The sequence below is a fragment of the Cyanistes caeruleus genome, chromosome 17, assembly GCF_971803275.1.
Source record: "Cyanistes caeruleus chromosome 17, bCyaCae1.hap1.1, whole genome shotgun sequence".
In the NCBI taxonomy this organism is placed as follows: Eukaryota; Metazoa; Chordata; class Aves; order Passeriformes; family Paridae; genus Cyanistes; species Cyanistes caeruleus.
Window position 1 is genome coordinate 12,434,138 of NC_141717.1, and position 13,162 is coordinate 12,447,299.

Genomic DNA, 13,162 nt, shown 5'->3' on the forward strand with positions numbered 1-13,162 from the left:
AAGGACGTAATCAGAGCTGAATTTAGAAGGTTCCTGGTTTCCTAAGAAGAATCTCCCTCCAGTACACAGGAGGTTTCTGTGCCTGGGGCTGCTGGACAAGGCTGAAGCAAGGTCCTGGAGCAGGACCTCAGCATTATATTCTATGTACCAAGTGTGAATCGTGCCTCTGGGCTTCTTCCTTTCATGTGTGACATCTCTCTGCAGTGTCTGGAGTGAACTCAGGCCTTCACATCCATCTACACTAGAGAACAACCTCCTCACTTATCCCTCTTGAAGAGAGAGTTAAGCTTCCCAATTTATCCATATCTGGGCTTACAACCTCCAACAAAACAGCTCTGGGCATTCACAGCTGTGACATGATTATTGTTACCAGATATTTAAGCAAACCCACCCTCCCTTTTGCTGTCCAAGGACTACAGCACTTTCTCATCAGTTCTCTTTGTGCTGGAACAGGATCTCTGAGACAGCCCCTTCCAAATTTCTGTTCCAGGTCTGAGGACCTGCATTCCTTCTCTTGGATCTTTCTCCTTCCTGAGATGACTTCATGCTGTGGCACTGCTTCTTTTGTCTCCTCACCAGCCTCTGAAAACCATAACCATTGTCAGTGATGCTGGAGGCTATGCGATGGATTTTAAAGGTACTCCATCACTGGGGGTTTCTGGGACCTCCTCTGTTCAGGAGGAGGATAAATATCAGCTGTTCTGGCTCCTCCAGGCTTTCTTCTGAGCCTGGCCCAGAGAACCACCTGTGCTGCTGCTCCTCTGGGTGTATGGAGGTGGAAGAAAAGCTGAACTCAATAGGGACACCAGATGAACCTCCATCATCCCTGCTCTCCTGTGGAAACCGGATCTTCCACTGGCCCTTTGCCAAGAATAAACAGAACTGATTAAATATGTGACTTTGCCCACACTCTCCTCAGGCCTCTGGGTCTCTGAGCTTCCAGGACAGCTGTAAGTTATTCCAGGGGAGTTTATATCCTCCCATCCTGCTGGGTTTTCCTACCTTGGCTCCACTGTGTCCCAAAGGGAGGACAACACCAGCACAGACCTTCCTCTGAAAGCCTGTTTACTAAAGGATGGGAGTAATTTTCCAGATGTGCTGGAGGGAAGTTTCTTTATCCAAGGACCTGCCCATCGTGTGTTTGTATCCCTGCTAAGGCATCTTTTCCTCGCATGGAGGATGCTGGGCAGCCAGCCCGACTCGCATGAGCCTGGACCTGCTCCCAAACACCTCTTGGGGCCGTGTCCAGCAGGCTGCACGCTCCTGCACGCGGCACAGGCCCGGCAGCTGCGGGCAGCTGTCCCCACTCAGCACTGGGGACACCAACCAGCCCTGCCCCAGGCTCTCTGCCACCTCCCCCGCTGCTTCACGGGCATTTTTACCCATCTAAGGATGTCCCTCCCCATCCAGGGACATGGAAAGAGGTCCCATCATCTCCAGAAATGCTCATGATTTCCCACCCAACCAACGTGCTCAGCCACGTGGAGCTGCAGAGGCTGCCTCATGGCCTGGCAGTGGATTGCTCTTCCAAGAAGAGGCAGCCAGGAGCCAGCTTGGTTTAGGGAACAGAGAGTAATAAAAGGAAACACAAGGAGCTGAAGTGCAATAGCGAGTGGCCGAATGCGAAGGACACCAGGGGAAAGTCAATGGCAAACAGCTGTGGCGCAGATGCTGAGACCTGAAATCCTCGGCTCCATGGGCAGACCATGATGAACCAGTAGATGCAGCTTGGGATGAGCAAATTGGCTTATCACTGTGAGAGAAGGTCATTTGTCACCTCAGACAAAACCAGTGTGTCACAAATGGGAAACTGCAAATTCTCCGTGACACCGCACCGTAACACAGAGAAAGCACAGAGGATGCCGAGGAGAGCAGCCAGGACACTGGAGGAGCAGGAAGAGAAAGGTCTTGGCTCAACTACATCCCATGTTTAAGTTTAAGCAAGTAAACAGTCACATTCATGTTCAAGTGCTTTAATGTTTTATTGGGCCAGGATTTTAAAAGTGTTGAAAGGTCTGTGTGAATCCAGAGCAGAGGCTCGGCTGAGAAAGAGGGAGGAACCGATCAGTCAGCACGAGAAGGCTGGAGATAAGGGATCAGTCAGGGACTGGTTTATATCAGTGAGGCTTCACTGGGGTTACGCAGCTACTCAGCATGAGAGCCAAAAGTGGTTCTGCATGGACTAAAAGCAGTCAGTATCTGTGCTAAATCAGGCATTTTAATGGGATCAGGAAGGGGTGAGTGCTGATTTCTTTGGGGAGGAAAGACAGTGCACTCTATTTTGACTTGTCAGAGCTCTAGATGTCCCATCCCAGGACAGGCAGGGTCATGCAGCAGCCAGGCTCTCTCTGTGTTGGATAGGGCTGGACATCCTCAGATGGGACACCCAGCAGTATGAGCTTGTGCTGCAGCAGAGGCTGAGGACCAATATTCCTTCCTGTGTCTCTAGGAAGCACTTAGAATCCCTGAAAATCCCTAAGTGCAGAAGAGAGTCAGAGATGGGTAAGCATCTCCCACTTTTTGGGGGCTGCAGGTGTTTTGTACCCAGGACCTGGCTATGCCAAAGGGGGCACAGGAGGGAATGGAGACAATCCTGGGCCTTCCTCTACATTTTCCCACATGTCACTGAGTTTCTGAGCTTTTTGCTACTTCTCCAGCACAGAGCCAGGGATGACAAGTGTTGTCATCCTTGTGTTGCCTCCTCCTTGCACATCCAAGGCACCAACCCAGCTTTGTACCTGGTGTACCTGTCCTGTGTGTGTGTGTCCCCCTCTCCACGGGCTCAGGGATGCTTGCCAAGGACACAGGGCTTCCATCCTTCCATCCATCCCTGCTCTTTTGTGGACAGCCGAGCACAGAGGAGCAAGCCCCGGGCAGCAGATGTCGGCACAGCCTCCTCATTAGAGATCAGAGTCCCTCTGGGGCACGGCAGGAGCCGCCCATGGGGCAGGTTGGGAGCGCCTTTGGGCATTGTCCCCTGTCCTGTGCCGTGCCGGGCCGCGGGTTCCCACAGCTGCGCCACAATGGAGGCACAACAGGCTCCTCTGGGGACAAAACCTAATCTGAGAGATACCGGGGCTGAGAAAGCTCTTCCTAAAAAAGACACAGTCAAAAGCTCCTGGATGCCCTGTGTCCACGGATACCCGATATGCCCGCCTGCGGTATGATTACCTGCAGGCAGGCTTTGTCCGCTCTGGCTCCCCTGAATGTCACACTTGTTCCCAAATACCAGCGGGGAACAATGTGGGGGCAATGCAAGGAAAAGCCTCCTCTGTCCCTCCCAGTCTGAAAGTAAATATCAGATGCCAGCGGTGAAGGGGAGGGAGGGGAATGGTGAGAGCAGAGACAAAAAGGAAAAAGCCGGGGGTTGAGAAGTGCCTCGGTGAAACTGGGTCATGGCTATAGGGTGACAGGCAGAACAGGGTCCCTGTTCTCGGAGGGGATGTCCCTGCCCAGTGGCTCCTTGCTGGTGGCCTCATGAGTACACAGGGCTGAGGGAACTGAGGAGAAGGGGAAACACAGAGCCAGTCGATGCCTGTCCTGCATGTCCTGTATGCAGCTACCCTGCACAGTGGTTCCTACGGAATGAGGTGCTTGGATACTTCCATATAATCCTTCCTGGGCTCAGAGAAGGGAAACCATGATGAGATTCAGCAGAGGTTGGAGGGCAGCGAGTGATGGTGGAGTTGGCCTCACTCTGCCACATTCAGCCCCTCCTCATGCTGCTGCCACCATGGCAGGAGACAGCATCTTCATGGGGACAAAGAAGCTCCGTAGGGTTTCCTCCAGGATCTCCCAAGTCTGCCCAGCTTCCGCACTCTTCACACTGCACATGGATCTGGTAGCCTCTCCCCTACAGACTGCCCAGACATGAGCTGGAAACAATCTGATTTTCTGTCCTTATCTTCCCTCCCTGCTGCTGATGAAGTCAAGTCCTCTTCAGCCCCCTCTTTCCTGTAGGCCACACAGGAGTTCTTCCTCTCTCAGCGAGTCCCTTTGTCCCTTGGAGGGGATGTGTGTCCAGCTGAGTGTGCTGCTGGGCCAGCAGACTGGTCACTGGTTGTCCTGTGTCCTGTCCCAGATGGGGAGATGGTTGTCCCGGCATTCCCATGGTCCCTGGAGCTTGGGCAGCACGGGCAGGAGCCAGGCTTTATCACAGACTCGCTGGAAAGGCAAACAAACACTGTCACGGATGTGGTCACTATTCACTCTGTGTCCTCTTCAAGCGGCCACAGGACTTCCCCATTCTCTTCCCTGCCTGAGGCTGGAAGGGAAAATCAGCTGAAAAAGCCTGTTTATGTCAGCATGGCTGTCCTTGACCCCGGCAGCCAAGGGACACTGACCCCAGCGGCAGGTCCAGGCAGGGAAATGGGGCAGGAAAAGATGTTTTTCTAGGAATTCAAGCTCTGACCCAAACTCATTGATGTTAGAGGCAGTTTTTATCAGGCTTTGGTGCAAACTTTTAACAAATCACTGGGAACATGTGAGGAGGCAGAGCAGCAAGAGCAGAGGCAGATGAGCCAGAGAAACAAATCTGTCCCAGCACAAGGGACTGTAATGCTCCAAGATCCTTCATTCTGTAGGTAACTAGAAAAAACAGGCATATATCAATGAAATTTTAGAAGTGACTCAAGAGTGTAGGATCTTAATGGGAGATCCCTTGTGAGGTCCTGGGAGCAAGGCTGGAAACATTCCAGTGTGTTTCCTTGGAGCAGTGGATTGGTAGAAGGGATCATAATCAAATCCTCTGGTTTGAGCAGTGACCCACTGAACAAACCACAGCAGGGACAACTGCTGAAACCACATTTTGGGAGGACACAGGGGTTCATGCCTTGCAAGAGTTGATGGAAGACTTCCTGCAAGGAGAAGACAACCCAAGGGGCAGCTCCATCTATGGCCAGATGGCCACACAGCGAGTGTGACCCTACCTCACGAGATAACAAGATTTATTCTGCTACTTTTGATAGGACCTCGATTAAGGCTTCCATGCAAGGGCACTGAGGTTCAAAGGGCTGAGGGGACAACACAGAGTAATGAAAGTCAAGATTCTCTTGGCTTCAACCAGAGATTTATGGATTCTGTTTGTCTTAGAGCAAGGCTGTTGTGAGCATCCAACTGCTTGTGACCAGACCAGAAAGGGAGAATCCATCAAAACCGCTGAGCTGAGCTGAACTCAAAACAAGCCCCGGGACCCCTGGCATCTGAGGAACCCAAACAGACCGTGCTGCCAGTGCTCACAGGGCCTTAGGTCAGCTGGCAGCGCTCCCAGCGCTGTGCCTCGCCATCCGGGCGGGATGAGCTCACCACGCGCTCAGCCTGGAGACCAAACCCCGCCTGGGAGGGCAGCCTATGTGTCTCAAGCTCGCTCTGACAGCCAGACAGGGCCAGCTTTACTCTCATTCAAGAGAAATGGCCGGGCTGAGTGGACGCAGCCACTCGTTCCTGGTGATTTTTGGGTGATGGCCTCAGCTCAGGCAGCTCAGCGCGGCTTTGCCAATGGAGCAGCGTCAATGTGGAAGGGGTCCCTTGGAAATAAAGCTCAGCCGCAGGTGCTGTGAGGTGGATTTGTAGCTAAGGAGCCTTTGATAGATTGAACTCACCACCACTGAGCAATTTTAACCCAATATCAGGCCAGTAATCCCTTGCCAGCTGTGCCCCTAAGGCGGGAGGATCAGCAGGGGCACGTGTGCTCTGTGGACTCACTGCCTCTATGAAGCCTTCCCACATTATTTTTTGCCGTGCTGACCTCATGGCTCCTGTCAGCCTGCCCTTTTCTAGCTTCCTCTCCCTGATATCTGCCTTTTGCTCCGTATTTCCTCACGTGTTGAGCAATCACCTCAAGCCTCTCTCCACATTGCTAGGATTCTTGTTTATCTCCCTGTATGGTGCAGGGCTCTGCTTTCCTGTCCTGCCTGCCCAGTTCCTCTGTTTACCTATAACACATAATGGATTTGTTTGCTTGTCTTTTTTTTAATGCAAAACAACAACACAGTACCAGGAGAGATGTTTTCTTCTCTCCTTTCTACTCATTTCTCCATGGTCCCAGCCATCTTCTCCAGGTCTTGCCTTTCCTTCTCCCCTCTCCATAGGCAATGTATAAAATTTCTGCTGCAAACAGAAATTCCCGTCTTGGGAGAGCCTGGAGTCTCCCAAAGTCTCTAACTTGTCCCGTACTGATCACTATTGTTTGCAGGGAAGTAAAGATTTCTATCCCAACGGGACACAGAGGGGAAATGAAAATTGCTCTGCCACCCCCACCTCCCTGCACTCCCCCAGTGACCCCTCTCCCCTCCGTGATCCCACACTCTTCCCTCACAAAGCAAACTCTTCCTGGATTATATTTTAATATCTGAAAAGCCTCAAGTTTGAAAGAAAAACAAATGTGAAACCAGCTCATGTGGAAACCAGAGAGATGGCCTCTGTTGCTCCTGAGAGCTGCTATGGGAGCCCCATGGAGGGATCAGGGTGGGCAGAACTGACAGACAGGCACTGTGTCACACCAGGATTGGGATATCAGGAGCCTGAACTGAAAAGAGATGGTCACACACAGTGCAGGGGGAGAGGACAATGACAACAATCTGGGGAGCTCAGCTTTCTTTGCCCACACTTTTCTGATTCATATCCCTGAGCAATTATACATACTCCTGGTAAAAGCAGTGAGGTGGCACTGCAGGGTCTCAAGGCTGGAGACAGAGCACCAGCAGGAGCATGATCGTGCCTCCTGAAGAACAGCCTCTCTGCAGCAGCATCTCACCCTGCAGAGGCTGGGATCGAGCTGGAAACAAAGTCTTGCTGTTCCCTGAGCTCTTCTCTTTTGCATTTGACCCAGTTTGGGGAAATGACAGCTTGTCTGTGCACAGCCCTGGCTGAGGGAAGCTCCAGCCCCGGCTCAGAGCTCGGGCTCCAGGAGTGTAAAGCCCTGGTGTGTTTTTCTGTTTTGCAGAGGGATGGGGTTGTTACAAAAGGGAAGCAAGGTGAGAGATAACGATAGAATATGGTTTCCTCTTCCCTCTCAGCTGCCAGCCTGACTCCAGCCCAGGTCGGCAGTGGAGGATGCTGCTGCTGCTGGGTGCCTGTCCTGCGGTGTGTGCACACCACGCCTGGCTGCCGGCCCATTTCCTATGGGGCAGGTGGCTGTGTCCCCTCTGCTGGCTTGGCACACTCCCTGTGCCCTGTTCCAGAGGAGCAGCCAACAGCCAGCTCGTTCCAGAATAAAAGCAGTGTCACTCTGAGTGTGAAAAACAGGATAACTGCTTCATGATGTCCTTTGTCCACCTGAGCGGGAAACTCACACCTAGGATGCTATTTCTAGATGGATATGCAGCTAATTCACTAATGGGGAAACACTTGAAATAAACCCAAAAGAAATCCCCCTGACCACCTCCTTGGATGTGGTCCATCAAGGCCAGGGAATGGGGCATGAGGGGACCCTATGGGACAAGGACAGCAGCTGCTCTGCAACAACAAGAGCAGTCGGTCCGTCGAGGACGTCTGGTTCCTTCCAAGAGTACAAAATGCATCGCCTCCACCCTTCCTGATGTAAAACTTTATGAGCCATGGGGAACAGGAATAAGGAGTTTCCTCATTTTTTGCTCCCAGATTTTGATGATGATCACTGACCTAAGCTTTTTCCCAGTGGTATGCAGAAATACTGCTCAGTTCTCCATCACATCTTGGCTTCCCAACCATCGCATCTTGGCTTCTGGGCTCATCTTGTTACAGCAGGATAACAAGTGACACAGGGCTGTACCTCACAGACTGGACAGCTGCTCCCAGAGCACTGAGTGCAGGACTAAAATGGGTTTTTTAGTTCCCTTCAAGAGAGGGAAATTAATTTCCCATATTTAGACTCCCTATAATTCTTTATGTGAGTTAAACCAGCTCTGAAGAAAGGCTCCTGGCCTCTTTGGGTGCTGTGAGCATCTTCCCAACTCCCTTGGCTGGGGACCTCCTCACCAGGCTCTGTGCATGGGGCAGGCACAAGAGGCTGGGGCAGGGACACTGGTTTGTACTGGTTTGTACTGGCCAGCATGTCCTAACACCACCTGGGCTCCCCAGGGCCCTGCTCATCCACATGTGACAGTGACTTCCAGGGAACTGCTCAAAACCTCAAGGAGGGAGCAGCACTGGGTGTCTTGGTGTGATATTCCAGCACATGGAAAGAGCTGGAAATGTGCATGGGGTGGGGGCTAGTCCCAGGCTGAATTATCATCTGGGGGTTTCTCTGTGACTGACTGATCTGAGGAGAAATGTTCCCAATTCTCTCGTTGCCACATGGATTTGTTCTGTCTTGTCTATGTTTTAGGGTTTTAAATATTCTCATCCCAAAGGGATCATCTGTTCTTGGTTAGCTACCATGAGGCCACCCCACGGCATTTCAATGGCTAGAAGGACTTGTCATAAAAGACTCTAAGCTCCCCAAAGGCTTTTAAAAACCACATTTTTAATGAAGTTTAAGAATTGTGTCTGAATGCTTCTGAACAACGTGATCCTGGAGCAGCTGGGCTGAAACCTATTCATGTTGGAAAACCGTTGCTGTGTGTGCCAATATTGCAAGAGCAAATATTGACTTACAATTATTGCATTTGCATCTAGGAAGAATTCTCGATCTCTTGTTCGAATATCAGTCCTTTTCACCTGCAGCCTTACTGCTGAATAAATTGCTGCTGTAAATTCCACTGTTTGTTAACATCCTTGTCCCCAGGGTATGGGTGTGCTCTTCAGGCTTTCATGGAAACACAAAGAGAAGATCACCCTTTTTAAATACAGAGAATTACAACTTTTTTTCCTGGAGAATTTTTGAAGTTTGTGTTCTCTGTTTTCAGTGGCTACCTTGTATGCTCAGGTTTGAGCTCTGTGTGACTAATTCCTCCTTCATCTTCAGTGGGGCAAAATTACTCCTGTTCTCAAGAGACCTGAAAGATGAGAGCCTTGTGTTGGGAGGGAGGCAGAGTCCCAGCACATCGCTCACCTCTGGGGCAGCTGGAAGAAAATTACTCTGGCCACAGATGTCTCAGCTCCTTGCCCACATGGGAGTGACAGCCCAGCAGCTCCTGGGGCTCCTGCAGCCAGGTTCACTTTGAGATTTGTGCTTTGAACTGTGTGACAATCTTTTCACACTGATCTGAAATGATTATTCTGAGTGCCCAGACCCTCCAGGGTACTGCTCATAATACTGCTTATAAGACCAAGAGCTGTTCTGTGACAGGGGCCACAGAGCAATTAAACCCACCAAGTGCAAATTGCATTGCAGTGACCCTAAGAGCTCCTGTAGGGGATGAGGGGTGGTACAGGCTGGGGAGCAAGGAAGGCTGCTGGCTTCTTGCTGGCTGCTGTCACCAGAGGAAGATGTGTAGATGGGCAGTGGAGGAAGCCCTAGATGTTTGCATTCACAGGGAGATGAGAAACCTCCAGAGTTACAGATCAGCTCCATCAGGGCCCAGCCTAGAGAGTGCTGCACTTCAGAATCAGATCTATTTAATATATATATTATATCTATTAAATAGCTTTCCCTGCCTAGGAAATTCCATGGCCTGGATGAAGGCTTCCCAGAGGATGCTGTAGAGCAAGCAGAACTCTGTAAGTTGTTTGGGGGAGCATGAATACTGAGCTCTGTGCACCCACCCCTGTTTACAGCAGGGGGTAACTGCGGCACAGGGCTGGGCTGAGGGGCAGCAGAGCTGCTGTGCTGTGCCTTGGGGAGACAGTGGCACCCTGAAACAAACCCTTCTGCCCCAGAGGGGAGGAACTTGGGCCCTGCAGTGATTCTGGGTCGCTGCAGTCTCAGAGGAGCTACTCAAGGGGAAAAACACATGCACATTCCTGAGCACAATTCCTGAGCACAATGGAGCCCAGCACCAGACCGTGCCGTGGTCCAGGCGCATCCTCGGAGGAGGACAAAGCTTTACAGGAATACCTGAAAGAGGAAGACTATAGTTAAACTTCCAGTTCCCCCAGAAGGTGGAAGACAATAAGCCACCATCAAAAGGCATTTCCTGCCCATCTATTGTTTCTCACTCCGAGTCCTGATCGTGCTTTGCACATGGTCTGTGTATGGACAGGCTCTCTGGTTATAGCACCAGGTGAAGAGCTGTGCACGTGTTGTGTGCCAGAGCCTTGGAGCAGTCACCAAGCAGCTGGATGAAGGTGTTTCTCTCAAACCTTTGTGGCTGGCAGCATTTCTGTGTCTCACAGCTGGCCTCACCAGCCTCAAGAGCTGTCACACTCTCGCTCCCATCCCCAGCTTTATTCCCGCTGGAGGCTGGTGTGGAGCAGGGACTGTTCCCTACCCACTCCCCAAGCGCATTCAGCACATCTCCTCTCCAGGTTAGGGCACCCGACCTATCCTCCATCTCTGCCAGTCTTTATCTCATCCCATTTCCTGGCCCCAGCTTTTCTGCCCTAATTAAATGGTAAAAACACGTGGGATCCAGGCCAGGCACGAATGGTTTCAGCAAAGCAATTAGCCCTACGTGAGCGAGGAACAATTAGCGCGGCTCTCTGGAATTCGGCCATTGTGCTGCTCATTGTATATTTTTGCCTTAAAAGGGGGCCAGTGTGTTGGGAGGGGAGCGAGGGCCCCCGATCGCAGAGCCGGGCTGACATTTGCACTATGTTAGTCATGCTACATGTCAACATTTTTGTGAGCTTTCCAAAAACAGAAATTCTAATGGGATGTTTTAATCCCATCTTCACCCCCGCACATCTCCCCCCCCCCCGCCTTTCCCCCTTTCAACTCCCACCTCCCTCCTCCTCCTCCCTGCCTTGCACAGCGCTAATACCATCCCCTCTCAGCTCTGGCTCCCGGAAACCAGGCGAAGCCAGAGCAGTGAAATTCCTATTTAAACTTGCATCACATGAAAAATGAACTGTTGCTTTTAATCCCTTTTGCAGCGGCGATGGGAAGGGAGCAAACAAATTTCCCAGGGGTGCGGTGGGGAAATTGGAAGGGGTGGGCTTTTGGAAACACCAAGGCAAGCTGGGGGAAGCGGTGGGTGAATATTGACTCACTCATCTGCCTTTGAAAAATCCCTCAGCAACTAAATCTGGGCACCCCAAGGGCAAGGAAGAAGCCAAGAAGCTGTGGGGGCCCAGAGAGAAGCCAAATTCCCCAGGAGCAAACAACATTTTGAAACAGCCTTTGCAGGGGTTTTGAGGCAGAGGTGACACAGATATCTGATCTGGGTCACATGCAGAGGGGTGCACAGGAGGCTGTGGGACCTTCTGCTGCTCCAGGGCCAGCTGCAGGCCCTGAGATGAGCAGGGAGTTAAAATGCATCCCTGGTCCTTCTGCCTCTCCCCAGGAGGTTTGGGAGACCTGGAGCTGCAGGCAGCTGTGGCCAGGAAAAGGGTGGCCAGTGTGGCATCACGGAATGGAACCAGCCACTGTGTCAGACGTGGGCAAAAACATGAGATTTAAGGAGTTATTAAGGCCAGCATTGGAGGCTGGACTTGGGGTTCACTGGGCCTTTGTCCATCCAGTCCAGCCCAGTATGAGATTTGATTCCTGCCTCCTCCTTGGGGTAATCATCAAACACTTCCCCTGACATCAGCTTCTGGCTCCTCTTCAGAAAGGCAATGCAGAGAGGGAGGGCTCACAACAGGAACATGAGAAAATTTGGGGCCAAAAAGAATGAGAGGCCAAAAATGAAAGGCCAGGAGCTGCAAGCTCCACTGACCACACCTCTGAAAGGAGCTTGGGACAGGCTGGCCATCATCTACGGCAATCTGTGATCTCAGCTTGTTGTGCTCCAGCTCTGCCTGTACAGATGGACACGTACAGACCGACATGTGCAGGCTCCATGCACATCCCACTAGGGAATCTCCCAAACAGGCACCAGCCCAGGGGACAGGGACCGTGGGGTCTCTGCCAATGCCACCTCTTGGGAAACTGAGGCACAGTGAGCTGAGCTCAGTCAGTGGAAAGCTGCAGCCTCACTAATCTCTGTCTGTCTGTCCAGCTACCTGAGCACTGCTGAAGGCTCTGGCTCTATAATAACCTCATGCAGTGCAGGGCTACCACTCACACTCACTGCTTATTTAACTATTGTCTTTTTCTACCCCAAACCCACACTGCCAGTTGATCTAAGCAATGTTCAACAGCAAATCTCCAGCCCAGGGCAGCTCTAAATCTCCCTGGTTTGCTCTCAGGATCAGCACCAAGTGAGGCACCTGCAGCCAGAGCCAGCTGCATCCAGCCCAGCACCCCTGGCTGTGTGACCCCCCTGGCCCAGCAGCTGCATCCATGAAGAAGTGCTCCTGCCCACCAGCCCAGGGATTTTGGGGTGACAAAGCCAGGTCCCTGAGGACAGTCCTCTGCTGCCCGACGAGCTGTTGTTGGGAGGAGAGAGATGCACAGGCTGTGGGAAAGAGCCATCCAGCTGATTTTGCTAGTTCATGTCTCCTTTCCCTCAGGTTTTTACCTTCATTCCATGGTTTTAACATCAAAATTCCACGCCCCAAAGGAAGGAGTGGAAAGCTCCCCTCGCACACACTGCCAAAACTCCCCTGTGATCAACCTCGACCGTGAAGCACTGAGAGAGGCATTAAATCAGCAGTGGACACCCCACCAGTCTCCCCTCTCCCCGCATCTACCTCCCCTCCCCTGGGCTGAATAGGGAGCATGAGAAACCAGGCTGGGCAGGGACGGCCCCGTGCCCCTGGCTTTCTTTCAGGATCAGAGCATCTATGGGGCCGCTTGTGTTCCCCCAGCTCCTCTCCCCCCGCCACACCGGGAGCTGTAGGCTGGAGGCAGCGGGCCTGGAGATGGAGAAAAATGCAGGAGTGGGGAGGGGGAGACAGGGACCGTCCCTTCCCGCTACCACCACCGCCAAAGCCCCGAATTCTTAGACCTGGAGGAGTCACCACCAAATTCCATTCAACTGACAGAAAAGAAATCAAATCCTTTTAAAGAGAGCCCACTTTCCCCGCAAGAATGCTCCCTCGGCCTTTTGTTGCAGGGCTTTGCTTGCTCCCAGCAGCTCGGAGGAAGCTGCTCCAATACATTAACCAGTTTAACTTGCTCGTGACCCCCTCTGCCCAGCGCACAATGAAACTCCTCGCCCGCTTTTCTCCCTGGCTCCTTTTCAGGAGCTAAATCCCCCGCTGTTCCCTGCTCGCTGCCTCTCTCACTCAACCTTTCTCAGGCCTCTGCTTCAGCCCC